At 40.1% G+C, this 18,464-nt stretch overlaps 1 protein-coding gene across 4 annotated transcripts in view; it reads right to left on the reverse strand.

The window, feature by feature from the left end:
• CTNNA2 (catenin alpha 2) overlaps nucleotides 1–18,045 on the reverse strand; it is a 1,320,456-nt gene extending 1,302,411 nt beyond the window's left edge. For 3 of the 4 annotated variants that reach the window (XM_043468829.1, XM_043468828.1, XM_043468827.1), the window contains exon 1: nucleotides 17,739–18,045. The gene's annotated coding sequence lies outside the window, so the exon portion shown is untranslated. The remainder of the gene's footprint in view (nucleotides 1–17,738) is intronic. The other variant, XM_043468830.1, reaches the window with a different exon arrangement.
• Between the last annotated feature and the right edge of the window lie 419 nt (nucleotides 18,046–18,464).

Below are 18,464 nucleotides of genomic sequence, written 5' to 3' on the forward strand. Positions count from 1 at the left end.
AAGCTGTATATAGTCAGCGAAAACAAGACCTGGAGTGACTGTGGCTCAGACCTTCAGCTTCTCATAGCAAAATTCAGGCTTAAACTAAACAAAATGGGGAAAACCACCCACCAGGCCATACAGGAACAGCTTAAATCAAATCCCCTGTGAATATGTAGTGAAGGTAATGAATAGATCAAGGGATTAGAACTTGTAAACAGTATGCCTGAAGAACTAATATTGTAGAGGATGCAGCCAACAAAACCATCCCAAAGAAAAGCAAGAGGGCAAAGCGGTCATCTGAGGAGGGCTTACAGATAGCTAAAGGAAGACAAGAAGCGAAAAGCAAGGGAGAAAGGGAAAGGTATATCCACCTAAACGCAGATTTCCAAAGAACAACAATGAGAGACAAAAAGGCCTTCTTCAATGAACCGTGTATAAAACTAGAAGAAAACAACAGATGAGGAAAGACTAGAGATCTCTTCAGGAAATTGGAGATATTGAGGGAACACTTTGCCCAAAGATGGGCACAATAAAGAATATAAATAGTAGAGACCTAGCAGACACTGAAGAAATCAAGAAGAGATGCAAAGAACACACAAAAGAAATGTATAAAAAAGATCCAAATGAACCAGATTACTACAATGATGTGGTCAGCAACCTAGAGGCAGACATCTCAGGAGCAAAATCAAGGGGGCCTTGGGAACCACTGCTGTTAATAAAGCTAGTGGATGCTACAGAATTCCAGTAGAGCTAATCAAAACCCTAACGGATGATGCCATCAAGGTGCAGCATTCAGTATGTCAGCAAATTTGGAAGACACAGCAATGGCCATAGGACTGGAAAAGGTCAATCCTCATCCCAATTCCCAAGAAGTGTTGTACTAAAGAATATGCTAACCACTGGACAGTTGCACTCCTCTCCCATGCTAGTAAGGTCATGCTTAAAATCTTGCATGTTAGGCTTCAGCATTACGCGAACCAAGAACTTCCAGATGTCCACGTGCATGTGTGCTAAGTCACTTCAGTCGTGTCCGACTCTTTGCAACCCTGTGGACTGTAGCCCGCCAGGCTCCTCTGTCCATGGGATTCCCCAGGCAAGAGTCCTGGAGTGGGTTGTCATGCCCTCCTCCAGGGAATTTTCCCAACCCAGGGATTGAACTCACATCTCTAATGTCTCCTGCATTGGCAGGCAGGTTCTTTACCACTACCTGGAGAGCCAAAGAAAGAGGAACCAGAGATCAAATTGCCATCATTCACAGATCACAGACAAAGATAGGGAATTCCAAGAAAACATCTACCTCTGTCTCACTGACTACATGAATGCCTTCGACAGTATGAATCATGATAAGCTGTGGAAAGCTCTTAAAGAGTTGGGAATACCAGACCATCTAACCTGTCTCCTGAGAAACCTTATGCGGGTCAAGGAGCAACACTTAGAACCCTGTATGGAATAACTGATTAGTTCAAGACTGAGAAAGGAGTACAACAGGACTGTCTGTTGTCACCCTGTCTATTTAACCTATATGCTGAGCACATCATGAGAAATGCCAGGCTGGATGAGTTACAAGCCAGAATCAAGATAGGTGGAAGAAACATCAACAACCTCAGATACGCGGATGATACCACTCTAATGGTAGAAAGCAAAGAGGAACTAAAGAGCCTCTCGATGAGGGTGAAGGAGGAGATTGAAAGACTTGGCTTAAAAGTGAATATTGAAAAAACTAAGACCATGGCACCTGGCCCCATTTCTTCATGGCAAATAGAAGGAGAAAAGGTGAAAGTAGTGAGATTTCCTCTTCTTGGGCTCTAAATTCACTGTGGAAAGTGACTACAGCCATGAAATCAGAAGATGTCTGCATCTTGGCATAAAAGCTATGACAAACCTAGACAGTGTGTTGAAAAGCAGAGACATTACTCTGACGATAAAGATCCATACAGTCAAGGCTATGGTCTTCCCAGTGGTCACACATGGTTGTGAGAACTGGACCATGAAGAAGGCAGAGCACAGAAGAATTGATGCCTTCAAACTGTGGTGCTGGAGAAGACTCCTGAGAGTCCCTTGGATAGCAAGGAGATCAAACCAGTTAATCTTAAGGGAAATATCAAGGGAAATCTTAAGGGAAATCAACCCTGAATACTCACTGGAAGGACTGATGCTGAAGCTGAAATTCCAGTATTTTTATCTGATATGAACAGCAAATTCATTGGAAAAGTTCCTGATGCTAGAAAGATTGAGGGCAGAAGGAAAACAGGAAATCAAAGGATGAGATGGCTGGATGGCATCACTGATACAATGAACTTGGGCAAATTTCGGGAATTGGTGAGGGACGGAGAGGCCTGGTGTGCTGCAGTACATGAGGTCGCCAAGAGTCGGACATGACTGGGCAACTGAACAACAACAATAACAATTCAGTTGTCACAGAATCAACTGTTGAAAAGACTACCTTTCTCCCAATTGTGTTTTCACTCATGTTGAAAAATAAATTGGTTATAAATATATGAGATTATTTATAGCTGCTCAATTCTATTCCATAGATCCACATGTCTACACCACCACCACCACCACTCAACCTTGATTAGTAGTATTATAGTACATTTTGAAATGGAGAACTTGAATCCTCAAATTTTGTTCTTCTTTTTAAGAACTGTACTTGGCATTCTTCATTTCACATGAATTTTAGAATCCGTTTGTCAATTTCAGAAAAAAAAAAAGGCAGCTGGGATTCTGACAGCAATAGCACTGACTCTATAGATTAACTGGGGGAATACTACCATCTTAACAATATTAAGCCTTCTCATCTGTGAACATGGATGTCTTTAGAACTGCCTCAATTTCTTTCAATATTAGGGGGTGATTTCCAGCATGTAAGTGTTTGATATTTTTATACTGTTAGATATTTGCACTTTCTTTTTTTTTTTTTATTTGCACTTTCTTGAATGAAAGGCAAAACTGTAACAGTACAGCTTGCTTTATAATTATAATAAGAATAGAAATCAAATCTGTTCAAAGTTAATGTTCTAATAAAACTTTTATGATGTCATATATTTATAAATTTTTGATATGAATATTTTAAATAAATACCCAAAATGAGTATTTATTTTTGTACAATAACTTGTTATTGTGAAGAGCAATTCTGCAACTACAAGTTAGGCAAGCAAAAATAAAATGTAATATATCTGGACTTAGGAGGTCAGCTATTCATAACAGCAATGGCAACAAACTTTCTTTCACTGGCAGCCAGGCATTAAGAAAACTGCCTCAGATATACAGATATATCTCAAATTTTTTAAGCAGACTACAACAGAAAACACATATATGCTGCTCATGGATATTTTTATTCTAGCTTATGTTGATTACTTTGTAACTTATACTTCATAGCAAATAGATGGGGAAACAGTGGAAACAGTATGAGACTTTATTTTTTTGGGCTCCAAAATCACTGCAGATGGTGACTGCAGCCATGAAATTAAAAGACGTTTACTCCTTGGAAGGAAAGTTATGACCAACCTAGATAGCATATTAAAAAGCAGAGACATTACTTTGCCAACAAAGGTCCATCTAGTCAAGGCTATGGTTTTTCCAGTGGTCATGTATGGATGTGAGAGTTGAACTGTGAAGAAAGCTGAGTGCCAAAAAATTGATGCTTTTGAACTGTGATGTTGGAGAAGATTCTTGAGAGTCCCTTGGACTGCAAGGAGATCCAACCAGTCCATCCTAAAGGAGATCAGTCCCGGTGTTCATTGGAAGGGATGATGCTGAAGCTGAAACTCCAATACTTTGGCCACCTCATGCGAAGAGTTGACTCATTGGAAAACACCCTGATGCTGGGAGGAATTGGGGGCAGGAGGAGAAGGGGATGACAGAGGATGAGATGGCTGGATGGCATCACCGACTCGATGGACATGAGTTTTAGTAAACTCCGGGAGTTGGTGATGGACAGGGAGGCCTGGCGTGCTGCAATTCATGGGGTCGCAAAGAGTCAGACATGACTGAGAGTCTGAACTGAACTGAACTGAACTGATATTTATTTGTGTAATTCTTAAGGAAATACAGAATTATTATAAAGTTAATCACATTTTTGAGAACTAGATTTAGTGATTCAGCATTAATGCAAATATCTTACAACCCTATGAATCATTACTTGCCACTTGCTATAAATTTTACATCCACAATCAACATTCTACAGTGAAAAAATTTCCAGTTTTCAATAGTAAATTTATATCATCTATTACAGTATGTTAGTATGGATCACAGGATCTTAAGGTGATGGGTTCATTAATGACAAATCAATACTGATATGTATGCATAAAGCCTAGACCAGATGAATAATTACAGTTCAAGGTAATTTGCCCATATTCTCAATTTGCAGAGTCAGTGAAGGGTTTCCATTCAAAATAACAATTTCCCATGATGAAAGATCATGAAAATAACTAAAGTTAAGCTTCCCCCAAGGTTTGAAAAGGAAGATCTAGTGCCAAAAAATTTAATTCTGGGCAGGAACTGGAGACTTCCAAAGCTTCTTAGTGGTGCTGAACTGGCCAGTGTCAGGATTTACACATTTCTAAAAAACAATGCTGCCTGGAAGATGGAAAGAGTATGTCTTATAACAGCTTCAATATGAAAGTGATGACACCATAAAACTTAATGTATCAAATAGCTAAATAATAAAGTCATTTAGATAAGTTTTTAAAGTTTAATACCACGAGCATTATCATAAGCATGTTAATACTAGATTCAGAACACTGTTCAATCAACTCAGACCAAGATCGAGAGAAGACAAAACCCAGGCCTGCAGGGTCACATAGGAAAATGTTCATACAGGCCTAGAAACGCACTTAGTGAATATGTGGAAGTGAGTACAAGAAATCTATGCATACCCTGTGTATGCAGAGAAAGGCTCAACACATACTGATACTGGCACTTCTCTGGTGATTCGGTGGCTAAGACACCACCTGCCAATGCAGAGGGCCCAGGTTCAATCCCAGGTCGGGAGAATAGACCCCACATGCCTTAACTAAGAGTCCACATGCCACAACTAAACATCCTGCATGCCGAAAGGAAGATTGAAGATCCTGCGTGCCACAAGTAAGATCTGGCACAGTCAAATAAATAAACAAATACTGATATTGGTATACATATATAATAATATGTTTGGCTTACTGATATTGGTATGTATATAATAATTTGTTTGGCTTACCATGGAAGAAAGAAATATTGAGAACAATTTTTAAAACAAAAAGGTGTGTTTAGACTATGGTATAATGTATTTCATATATGAAGAATGAACCATTCATACATCAAACAGAAGAAAAAAATATTTTACTTAATGTTAGGAAAAAACTAAGGACTTCCTTGGTGGTCCAGTGGTTAAGACTCTGAAGTTCCACTGCAGGGAGTGTGGGCTTGATTCCTGTCAGGGAACTAAGATCCACATGCTGTGTGGCACAGCTCAAAAAAATTTTTTTTAATTAAGAAATAGATAAATACTAAGAAAAAAATGAGTACTATTCTTTTCATATGTATATATATATTAATTGAACCATGAATTGTTCCAGCATACAAAGAGGTCATACAAACCAGTAGGAAAAACACAGGATAAAAAACAAATTTTTAGTATAAAATATTTCAACAAGGTGACTCAGTTTAAAGCCAAATACAAAAATCAAAAGGAATATTTTCTATATCAGCAATACCTTTTCAGGAAATGTAAAAGAAAAGTAAACCTTTTCCTAACAGCAGAAGAAACTACAAACATGACAGTAATAAACTTAAGATGAAATGAAAAAGACTTTCTACTAGGAAGAAAACAATTTACAGTACTAAAGGGCACCAAAAAAAAAAGGCCTTAATAAATGGAGAGACATGGCAATGGAAAGACTATGAATTAGAAAATTGTTACTCCTCCCTCAATTTAAGTACAATACCAATTAAAATACCAAAGGTGCTATTTATTAATTTGATAACCTGGTTATCATAGTCTTCTGAAGGAAAGGTGCAAAAATAGATAAGGAACTTTGGAAAAAGGTAAGCTATCACTTACTGGATATCACAGTATACTCCTATCAATAGCAGTTATAACAGTATAACAACAACAAATTTTTTATACCCAGAGAATAAAAAAGTCCTATAACTTAAGATAAATAACCCACCAGAAAAACATGTGCAGAAATATGAACACACTCGTCAGAAGAGAGGCAAAACTTGGCCATTAGGCACAAAAAAAGAAAAAAAAAAGGAAAGATAATCAACCTTTCTAAAAACCAGAGAAATAAGCTCTATGACAAGGATACTGTTACCAAAAGGCACGTGGGGTCTGGCTGCTCACAGGGCAAGAGCCAATAAACAGCCCAGGCTGGAGGAAAGGAAAGTTTGCTTTATTTCAGATGCTGGCAACTTGAAGGGAGAGCAGACATCATCTGAAATAAAGCAAACTGTGTGTTTGTGTGTGTGTGTGTGTTTGTATGTGTGTGTCACTTAGTCATGTCTGACTCTTTGCGACCCCATGGACTGCAGCCCACCAAACTCCTCCATCCATAGAATTCTCCAGGCAAGTGTATTGTAGTGGGTTGCCATTCCCTTCTCCCGGAGATCTTCCCAACCCAGGGACCGAACTTGTGTCTCCAATATTGGAGGCAGAATCTTTACCATCTGAGTCACCACAGAAGTCCAAAGCAAACTTTTCTTTCCACTAACCTGGCTTTTTATTGGCTTTTGAGAAGCAAACAGCTAGACCCCACATACCTTTCAGTAACAAGACCATGTTTACTTACCAGTGGTAAATTTTCCAAGTTTAAAACTTTTATGTTTTATTAGAAGAACAAGGAAATAAGCACTTTCACACCTACTTATGGAATATAATTCAGTACAACTAATTTGAAGAGCAATTAGGCATCAACTATTAAAATCTAGAATGCATAGATCTCATGACCCAAAATAAACAGGTATCAAGCTACCCTTCAAAAATATGTAAGTGGGTAAGAAAGTGACAAGAATATTCACCACAGCAAAGTTTGAAATAAAAGTAAAAGTAAAATAAAAGTAAAATAAAAGGCGCAAAAGAAAATAACAGGAACAAACTGTCTATGAAAACATACAGATTAAATAAACCGTGGTATAATCACACTATAAAAAACAGGCAGCAGTGAAAAAATAATAGTGATAACTCATGCTACCAGCTAAGGTGTATGTGAATCAAAAATGATGTATACAACCATGCTATCACTTAAGTATTATATATTATACATAATATATATTATACTGATTATATATATGTATATATATAATACATAATATACATCATATTGATTATATATATGGCCCAAAGATATTGACCATCTATATCTTTGAGGCACTCCCATGGGGCCACCAAAGTCAACTTCCTGCCCATAACACAGTCCACAGTTGAAAGCAGATTGATGAAACATTTTATCTCTGTAGATAGCCAAAAACTAGAAACTTAAATTCCAACCAATGTAACATTATATAGAAATTAAGATAGAGGAAGATTTTTTTTTTATTATCCCAGGAAGTGCTTTGGTATGTTTAGTTTAAAAAAATAGGACACAAAATTGTATCTCAGCTTTGCTTTAACAAGTACCCCACCAAACTCAGATACACTCAAAGGGGAAAAAGCTCAAAATTCACTCAATGTTCGATGAATAGTTGGACAGCAATAATTTTTATTCTCAGGTTTCTTTTTCTGGTTGCTTTCTAGATGTTCTCCAGTGGGCATGTATTGTCGAAGGGTCAAAGACAAAACATGTTCGTTCTGAAACAGTGTGTTTTCTGTTATTGCATTCTTGAGATACCTTTATACAGATAATGCCAAAATATTTCTCTACTCCCAGCCTCTGCCCTTCATTTCAGTCCCACTTGTCAGCTGCCTACTTAGCAGTTAGCAGCATCCCTGCTTCAGTTCTGGTTGTGACTTCACCTCTCCCACTGCTGTGCTCATTGATCCTATCTTCCTGCTGGCTCAGCCCTGTCCCAGTTCCCAGACCAAGGCAGGACTGAACTGAAAAGTACTAACACAGGGTCCTCTCATCCCCCATCTCTGCCTCATCCTTTGCTAAAGCAATGTTTCCAATTTGTGGTCTGCCTAGACTTTGATCCATGTCCCTGAGAAGTCAGTACCACACTGTAATACACACTGTATTATACTCTGGCATTTAAACCACTCAGGCACTTTTCACCTTTACTAGATTGTCAACTTATGGGGATCAAGTATTAATACTATTCTTACTCATATACACAGCCAGGGCTATGCCCCCCAAAACAGTATTTTGAATAGTTTGTAAGAAAGTATCTGATGAATGACTGCAACATTTGTTGAACCAGAAACTTGTCTGATTTGTTCAAAGGCAGAATGAGTTTGCAGACTTAATATAATCAGCTAGCATTTATCAAGAAACCAATGGGGGCCTAAGCTTATAACAGGGAAATATTAGAATAAGCAAAGGTATGGCTCCTCTCCTTGACACAGTTAGAATCTAAAGTGGTTGACAACTTTAAAAAAAAAAAAAAGAATAATTACTGTTTTAGCTTCTGCCTTAACAAGCAAAACATGAAAATCTTCTTGCCTGAGGTCCTGATTTCACAGATGGGCAAACTGCAATTGAGTTTGCCTGCCTGGATTCCAGACTACTGCCAGCGCTGACTTTTGACTCCTGTCCCAACTCCGCGGGCCCCATTGCGCCTGGCTCTGCCTGTCATCATTTGTATGCTTGCCCACTATGCACAATTCCCTTGGATCTAGACTCCCTCCCCTTCCGGTTCAAGCTGTGATCTAGGATCTAAACTTCTCCCTTCCTCTTTTCCTAGGGTACCTCTGTTACCTGCTTCTATGTACATACCCACAATAACAAGCTGTGACTACAATCCTCATTTTCTGCTTCAATCTCTTTCCCACAAGACTGACAACATCATGGCAGGCCTCTAAATCAACTTGAAACAAACACTGTTGCTTGCTGACCCAACTGTTCATTTCCTTTTCTTTACTGAACTTCCATTTAACTCAGCCATCCTCTTCACCTCCTCTCAACAGCCAGGAGCTTCATGGAAAGCTGACCCATCTCAGCCCCTACAGCTAGCTGGACCGGGGATCCTGTGCTGGCCAGTGAGATCAGAGATAAGGGAGGACTTCTGGCAAAGTTTCCTCTTGTTTTTCTGGCAGACATCACTACTGCATGACGGTGTGCTCAAAATTGCAGCAGCCAAGACAACACCAAAGCTAAGGATGAAGTCTAGATGCAGAGGGGTCAGGGAGGAGAGCAGAGGGGATACTGACCCAAGGTCTGCCCCCAGAGCCACCCATCCTCAGCATTTCTTGTCATCTTTACAAATTCTTTTGAATGCGTTCCCTTTCCTCTGCTGCCAGGTTACAGATAAGTAAAGGCCATATCTCAGCAGTTTTGTTTTCTACTTCAAAAAAGTAACTTTAACATAGGGATTGGTTGGCTATTTGGGTTGTTTTTAGTTTGAAGCTATTATGAGTAATGCCGCTATTAATTTTCATGTAAATGCCTTTGTGCAGGTTTTCATTTCATCTGGGAGTGGTTGTACGGTAAGAATATTTTTAACAGTAGGAAGAATACGTCTCCTAAAGTGTTACATCCCACCAAGGTATGAGGGCTCCATTTGCTTCAGATCCTCTCCAAAGCTTGATATTGTCAGTATTATTAAATTTAGCCATTCTAGTGTTTGTACAGTGGTAGCATATTGTGGCTTTTATATTTTATTATTTGAGTGAACAACAGACAATCACCTCTTCATATGCTTACTGCTCATTCATATATCTTTTTATGAAATATTTTTTCAGATATTTTGTTTTGGTTGGATTGTCTTACTAAGATGTAAGCGTTCTATAAACAATCAGAACAACTACTCCATTTTCAGATATATAGAGACAGAAATAGAGATACATAGGTCTAGCAAATCTGGAGTCTTTTGAAGAACAAAAGTTTTTTGCTTTTTTTTTAAATTTTGATAAAGTCTCATTTATCTTTTTCCTTTAACTTTGTTATTAATGCTTTTAGGGCCTACTTTATCTAACTAATCTTTATCTGACCCAAATCACAAAGAGTTTCTCCTGTAATTTCTTCTAGAAGTTTATAAACTCTAAACTCTCCTTTTTTGTACTCAGTCATATCCAACTCTTTGCGACATCATGGACTGCAGCCCACCAGACTCCTCTGTCCATGGGATTTCCCAGACAAGAATACTGGAGTAGGTTGCCATGCCTTCCTCCAGGGGATCTTCCCGACCCAGGATCGAACCCATGTCTCCTGTAACTCCTGCACTGGCAGGCAGGTTCTTCACCACTGTGCCATCTGGGAAGTCTGCTGCTGCTGCTGGGAAGTCTAACCACAGACAAATCTCAAACACATTATATTCATCAAAAGGAGGAGACACAGATGAGTACATATTCTATGATTCAATCTATAATCACTTTTGGAACAGCAATATTCACTTTTGGAACTAGTCTATAGAGACAGAAAGCAGATCAAGCAGAAGGGCATTTTTCAGGGCAATGAAAATATTCTATATCTTAATTGCAGTAGTGGTTACACAGGTATATTTATCAATACACAACAGTAAGTTAAATGGATGCACTTCTTATATATAAACTATCTCAACAAATTGGATCATAAAAAAATTTAATGCAGCTGGATTGGTTGAAAGACAGACAACCAGACAGTCCTACGGGATAGGATTTAAGGGATAAGAAAATTTTGCTTGTGTCCAAGGTAAAAATATTAACCTTAGAGTATATGTAACTACTTTTATAAATATTTCCTAATTCTAAACTCATTAATGCCATATAGTGTTTCAAAGACAGTGGCATTATTCCAACAAGCCAAACATATACTAGGCTAGTCCCTATCTGGAGGTAGCAACTGATTTGTATCTCCAGTCCAGGAAGGATTTTTTTAAAAAGGAGAAAAAGGGAAGGATGGAGAGGTTAATAAAGGGACAGGTTCTTTAGTTCTCCCTTGGCCCAGAGACTCTATGAACCTAAATTTGAAGTTTCCTTGGCAAAGGGAAAGCATATGACACTGAAGGTAAAGATTTTTCTCATGCAGCAGCAGTATACATTTCAAAAGAAAAGAAAAAAACAAATAGGACACAGTAAGAAATAAATCATTAGGCCTTGAAATTTTAAGGGAAATTCACATGTGAAATTATAGAATTTTATACCTAGAAGATACTCTATATCATCATGTCCATTCCAAGTCACTTAAAAAAGGTACAGATTAAATTAATAAGCCTTAGAGGGTTTCAGGTTTGTTTAGTCACACAGTAAAGAATCTGCCTGCAATGCAGAAGACTCGGGTTCAAAACCTAGGTTGGGAAGGTCCCCTGGAGAAGGGAATAGGTACCCACTCCAATGTTCTTGCCTGTAGAAACCCATGGACAGAGGAGCCTAGCAGGTTACAGTCCATGGGGTCACAAAGAGTCAGACACAACTGGGAGATGTTCACTTCACTTCACTTAGTCAATCACTTGAAAATCTGCAGGAAAAACCTAGGTGTCCTGATTCCTGATTCAGTTTTGTGATAAAATTGTAATTTCTAGCCCAATGCTCTGCATGGAGCAGACATTAAAAAAAAATACCTGTTGAATGAATTCATGTTAGATAAATGTGATTTTAAAAATACATAGAAAGCATAACTGAATAGAGGGATAAATTTAGATGGTGACACTTTTTTTTTCCCCAGTGAGTTCTGTATATACTTCTTTATACTATTTCTGCATTTAAGAAGGAAAACAGAAGCACATTTTGTGAAATTACTCTGGCAGGTATCAATGTCTAAAGAAAAATACTGGGGACAAGTGGTAAACTCTTAAGAGTTATGGGACACCTTTTCTAAGAAATATTTGAGGGCAATTAGCTTTATGAGGTAGTTAATGGACATTTCTATCTCCTTACTAAAAGATGCATCAATGACATTTAACAACTGCCTCAATTCAACCAGTCAATCCTAAAGGAAGTCAGTCCTGAATATTCACTGGAAGGACAGATGCTGAAGCTGAAACTCCAAAACTTTGGCCACCTGCTGCGAAGAACTGATTCACTTGAAGAGACCCTGATGCCGGGAAAGACTGAAGCCGGGAGGAGAAGGGGACGACAGAGGATGAGATGGTTGGATGGCATCACCGACGCAATGGACATGAGTTTGAGTAGGGTCCAGGAGTTGGTGATGGACAGTGAAGCCTGGCGAGTTGCTGTCCATGGGTCACAAAGAGTCGGACATGACTGAGCAACTGGACAGAACTGACTGAACTGAACTCAAGCCCAGTGAATTAAAAATAAAATTTTAAGACTGTATTCTTCTCACCAAAATGTTGTCTAATCACAAAATCAGAAGAGAATGAACCATACCCTGTTATCTTAAAGCTCAAGAACCAAAAGGTAGAAATAAGATAGATACAAAGAAACAGTAAGAAATAAAATGATACACAGAGAACATCAGGGCTGCTTTGAATGTACCAGAGAAACAGATTAGGAAAAAACTTGCTGACAGTCCCTCCCACAGGCACATCGAGGGACTAGAATGACTGAAAGTGAGCTTTAGACGTCACAAGCTGATCCCATGTTACATAAGAAAATCGGCTTCCCCACCTCGGAAATTACACAGGCCACCAATGAAGATGCAGTAAAGAGGGAAAAAGGATAGCTGAACCTGCTGGGCAGAGAGCTCCAAAAACAAACATGAAATTTACACTTTCTTTCCATCCATCACTTCTGGGCCCTCCTGCCCTCTTGCTCTCTACTTACAAAATAAATACCCAACTCAAAAGTTGATGGAGACAGATCTGCATTTTTGCCCACTTGCTCTGGTACAAATATCAGATTCTCTGGTCTTTTATGGAGTCACTGTGGTTTCTGAGTAGCTGTCAAAGAACTGACATACCCCCCCATTGGAGTTCATGGCTTGAGTTGTGAAATATCAAGGTGCCATGAAAAAAAGGATCTTGGATTTACTGCAGATGTGTAACGAGCAATATAAGCCCAATTTACACATATGAGCATATTAAAAGTGTCCTATTAACTGAACAGGCAGTTAAAAATTTTTCAGCTCAATAGATGAAACGAAATTAACTTTATCTCATCCTTATTCTACTTTTCCATGTTCTCTATGAATTAAGGTCACTGCTTAATTTACAGAGAACATAGTTGCTTCTTTTTCATTCCTGTTAATGCACACTATCTTCACATCTGAAAAATAATAGTCTGAGTTGTACATACAGATATGGCCTTTAAATAAGAATGAATAAAAGCCCTATAAAATTAAGCTGTATAAGGTCAGACTATCACTTTTGTATAATGAGTTATAATCTCAAAGAGCTGTGGAATGCATATTTGTGGTTGAGTTCGAACTCAGGTCCAAAGTAAAAATCCACTTATGAGGAAAATTAAAGCATCTAAAAGTAGTTTTTCAAAAATCACTGGTTCTTTAATATGAAACTGACTATAAGTGATACATTGGAAAACGTTTTATTTACATCTGCTGCATCCTTAAAATATCAGAATATTAAGAAAACTTCCCAAATGGAAAATAAGAATACTACAGTCTATGTCTGTTAAACTTCTAGTTTGGGGAAATACATTCATGTTTTTAACCATATATATCTTAAGATAATATTCATGAGATTAATTTTGTGTATATAAGAACTACAAAAAATAATTATATTTTACTATTTTGGAGAAAAGAATGAAATTATGTCTATCTATGAAAAATAAATTAAACATGAGTACTGAAACTTGTAACTTGCAGGTAAATTTTTCTGGAAATTCTTTTTCGATAAAATAACACAAATCATTTATGCTTTTGGATCCAATAAACACCAGTCAAAAATAAAGACATGTCAACAGACATAGCCAACGGGCAACTATCACCCCACACTGAGCGGGTGTTTACCTTGCTCAGTGCACAATCCCAGACAGACCCTCTGTTTGCCATCACACCCTAGTCTCCCAGCAAACACTTGCAAACAGAATAACTCACTGGGAATCATTAATAATCTCAAACACCAAAAAAAAGAAAAAGAAAAAAAAAGAAAGTTCCAGGAAATACAATTACCCTAATAATGCCCAGCTTTATGTATGACAAAATAATCATGGCTACTATTCTCCAAGTATGTATTCTGGAATATTCCTGGGTTAAGGCAAAACAAGAGAGAGTTGAGATAATCATGATATTAAATCTTTGTTATTTAGAAAGGTCAACTTTCTGTCTTGAAGTTTAAAGAAAAGAGACAGAAAGAGTACTCTGGGTCCTCACTATGACACAGACCTTGAATCCTGTGTCTTGGTGTGGGATTTTGTGTGAGACAAAGAACTGAAACAGGTCCTCTGGGTAGCTGCATATTCTGTGATAAAATGGATCCCACAATACAGCAAGTTGTCTTGTTCCAAGTGAGAGGCTAATTACTCTGACCGTATGTGTTTAACACTGTTTAATACACTCCCCAGTAGTCAAGTAATCAGTCTTCCCAAACACACTGGTGTTTCTCCCCTCTGCTTTTGTTCCAGCTGTGTACCCACCCTGCATGAAACCCTTCCCACGAGTCTGTCCAAGCCCCACTGTGACTCCTGAATATAATCGTTCTTAGACTACATAAATAACTGTCCTCTCCAGAATCCTTCTAACCACTTACCTGCTTTTTATTTCTTTCCAGCATATAATCATATATTGTCTTAGATTGTTTTAAATCAACTTCCTCATTATAATACTGTTTAAGATATGCTTTGTTTACTCCAAGTACTGTAATTAACACATTTAACCCTTTCAATAATCCTAAGAATCAAGGTCTACCATAATTCCCATTTTGCAAATGAGGGGAAGGGCTTAAATAATACACAAGGGTATAACACTACTATGTAAGTAGAGCATGCACTCAAATATAAAGCTCTCTCCAAAGATCTTGCTCTTTATCACTGTGAAATATGACCTCATGCAAAAGCCTGGTCTCCTCAACTAGGCTGTAAGCTAAGGTCAAAGACAGTGTCTTTTTACTTCTTTTGAAAACCTCATACACTTAGCTTAGGGTTGAGCGGTTTTAAGAACTCTGAGAAAACCACAGAGAATGCTCCAGAATATTTGCTACAGGGTCCATAAGATGTACTACTGGGTTTTTATCTGTACCATACATTGTTAAAGGTCTAGTCAAGTAAAGCAAGAAGTCTCCAGAAGTTAAATTCTTCAGAGGAAGTTGGCTGGACTTTATCTGTAAAGTGAATAATGATGAGAGCAGCAGGGCTGCTTTTTTAAGCCACTAGTTCTTCAGTTTCATATTTTGCTCATTTTACTCAAGTCTCTCTCAAAATCTCGCTGTAAACAAATGTTATTTTCTCTTCTGTCTGTTAATAACTTGTAAATTTTGTTTTCACTCAGTAGATGAATGTTTACAAAGGAGACAGATAAACAGTATTTTTCTTTCCATAGTAAGCACAATATTAAAAACAGAGGCATACACCCACATCACTCTGGAAAGCAAAACTGCGATCAAGAAAGAGCAGGGCTGTCTGAGGGGCTGTCTCCTCCCCTAGCTCACAACCACGAAGCTCCACAGAGAAAGGACAGTAGAGATGTTAGAAGCGGGAAAGTCATTTGAAAGTAAATTAGGACAAAACGAACGGATTGTGTTCATATATAACTACTATCAAAGGTTTTCACTAGCTTCATGGCATTCCCGGGAAATGAACAAAAACAAAAACAGAAGAGCCCTGCCTACAATTGTGTTAGCTATTAAGTAATGTAACCACTCAAATATGGATAGGGTTGACCGCAATTCTGCATCAGGACATTGGTAACACTGACAATGCCACCCAGCTTCAGCCAAGCCATTAATGGAATTGCAATCCTATCAAGGGGAGTTGGGGCAAGGGGTGGATCCATCATTCCTAATATCATGCACTTCCCCCCCAAAAAACTGATTCAGATGATTAACTGTGTCAGCTCTTTGTCAAATCAGCACTCAATCACTTTGGAAGGTAATTCTCTTCAACTCAACTCCTACTTTCCATTCCCATAATATGAAAGTGCATATTGCACCACTGGCATATAATAATTTAAAAGAAAAAAAAAATCAACAATTTGCTCCACAGCATAGTTTCTCACTGGACGCTTCATTGAATCCACCTTTAATTTCAGTCCCTCCCCAAACACTCATTAAACATAAAATACAGCTCTCTGTAGAAAGTAAGGGTTTTTATTTTTGTGTGTTTTTTTAAAGGTGAGTATAGATAAAACAAAATACAGGCTTCTAAATACTCCATTTCTGAGTTATATTAATCCTACTTGTTGGATCTTTCTGAAATGATGAATACACTAAAAATTCTGAGGCAGGGCTATCCCACCAGGTATGAATAAACTTTCAGCAGCAACTCTTGCTAAAAGGAGCACTGCCAAATCACTATTAATATATATAATAGAAGAGGTCAGAGTGTAAGCTAAAGAAAGCAAAGTACAATATATCATTTGGTGAAAATAAACGATGCAAAACCAACTGAAATTTTAAATTGTTCACAACGGTCCCAAAGATAATTCAACTTTCCCATTGGTGTACACCACAAACGGAATCACACAGTACTTTTCAAACATCTTCACGATTTCTGTAAGGTGCATGAGAAAAGGTAAGGGTATCTGCTAAAGGTATCATGCAGCTAATTCTATCAAAACGATGCATGTCTAAGCCTGTGGAGTATAACCTCATCACTCCAGTCTATTGTGCTCCTTTAGAAGTTAACTCATGATGAACAAAAGTCCCTCTCTTCCACTCCTCTGCTCTCTGTTTTCCCAAATCCATCTACCCTAGCGTTTTGTATGCTGACCCAAACATTCCACAAATAATGCTGGGGTACACATTAAAGTTTTAGAGAGTTTCTGCCTCTAAAGTAGACAGTGGCAGAACTAAGGACACACGGGTTCAATTTCAAGGCAAATACTGGGCGGGTGGTTTGAAAATATCAATTCAAAGAGGCCTAGGGAAAAGAGATACAGGCATCCACCGCCACCACCCTCCCTCTCCCCTCCCCTCTTCCTCTCTTGTTCTCTTCCTCTCTCCTCGTCCCTCCTTGTGGCTCCTGACAGAGACAATCAAAGCCGGGAAAACTGGGTTTTAAATTAGTGACACACACACACTGGGAATATGTAATTCCCCAGAAGGAAAAAAGAAACTGCTACAGAGGGGCGTCGGGGGTTGTTGGCAACATGTCTAAGTGACAACCCTCCCCACCCCCACCCTAATACAGCACAAATCCACAGATTCTTCCTCGACCCTCTTCTTCCAGTTCCCGGTACTCTATCCAACTTGACCCTTAATCCAAACAACACAGAGATCCACAGGGCATCCGCTGGGCAAGAGCGTGTCTCTCAGTAGATGTGCCCAATTTTTTGGAAGCCCCTGAATCCGGACAGTTGTAACAGGCAAGGGATCTCCCACTGGGGAAGGGGTGAAGAAAGGAGGAAAAAAAGAGATGGAGACAAGAGGAAAGCGAGGCAGAGCTGCGCTCTATAGCGACTGGCTGCAAGGAAGATAGGGAAGAAAGAAAGGGTGGGAAGGAAGCGGGGCTGGGAGAAAAGAAGAAAGGGATGAAAGAAAGGCTGGAAGGGGAGAGGAGAGAGGGATGTTGGGAAGGATGAGGGCGGGAGGGTTGGGGAGCAGGGAGGGAGGGGAGGACGCAGAGGATGGGAGGGAGACAGGGAGGGAGGGAGGCAGCAAGGATGGAGGATGCTCTGCCCGGGACTCACCTCTGTGGGTCGGTGGGAGTTTCTCGCCCTCCTCCTCTCTCTCGTCCGTTCCCAGCAGCTGGCGGGGTAACCACTGACGGGACTGAGGAAGCGGCGGCGGGGAAGAGGGCAGCAGCTGCAGCAGCCGCCTCTGGCCGAGGTGCGGTGCCTCCCGCTCCGCCCGCCAGCCCGGGTCTCCGCCTCACTCGCGGCTGGAAGCAAAGCCGCTCCCCCCTCCCCCCGCCCGCCCCGCGTCCTGCCCAAGCGCGAGCGGCAGCGGCCCGGATCGCCGCTAGGGGAAGCGGCCAGTGCGCAGGCGCGGCCGCCTGCTCGCTTGCGCGCCCCCGCGGCCCCGCGGCCCCCGCGGCTCGGCGCTCCGCGGGGCTAGGACAGTCAAGGGGCGGGGGCGACGGGCGCGCGCGGCCTGGGGAGCGCCGAGCGGGCGGGGCTGGGCGGGGCTGGGCGGGGCAGTGCTGGGGAGCGAGGCCGGCAGCGCCGCAGGTGGGGGGAGGGGACAGTGGCGAAGGGGCACTGCCGAAGGGCGCAGGTGCCGTGTCCATGACAACAGCGTTACTCTGCGGGCGCGGACGCAGTGAGCAGCCCGAAGACCGGGGACAGACACCCACCGAATGCTGGAGAGGTCCTAAGGGAAAAGGTTATAGGGCTTGCAGAGCAGAAAGAAAGGGTGAGCGGGAGAAGGCGCGTCGCTGGAGGGGGGCAGGGCTCCAGTGCAGTGAAGGCAGTGAC

This window comes from Cervus canadensis, chromosome 5, assembly GCF_019320065.1.
Source record: "Cervus canadensis isolate Bull #8, Minnesota chromosome 5, ASM1932006v1, whole genome shotgun sequence".
Classification (NCBI taxonomy): domain Eukaryota; kingdom Metazoa; phylum Chordata; class Mammalia; order Artiodactyla; family Cervidae; genus Cervus; species Cervus canadensis.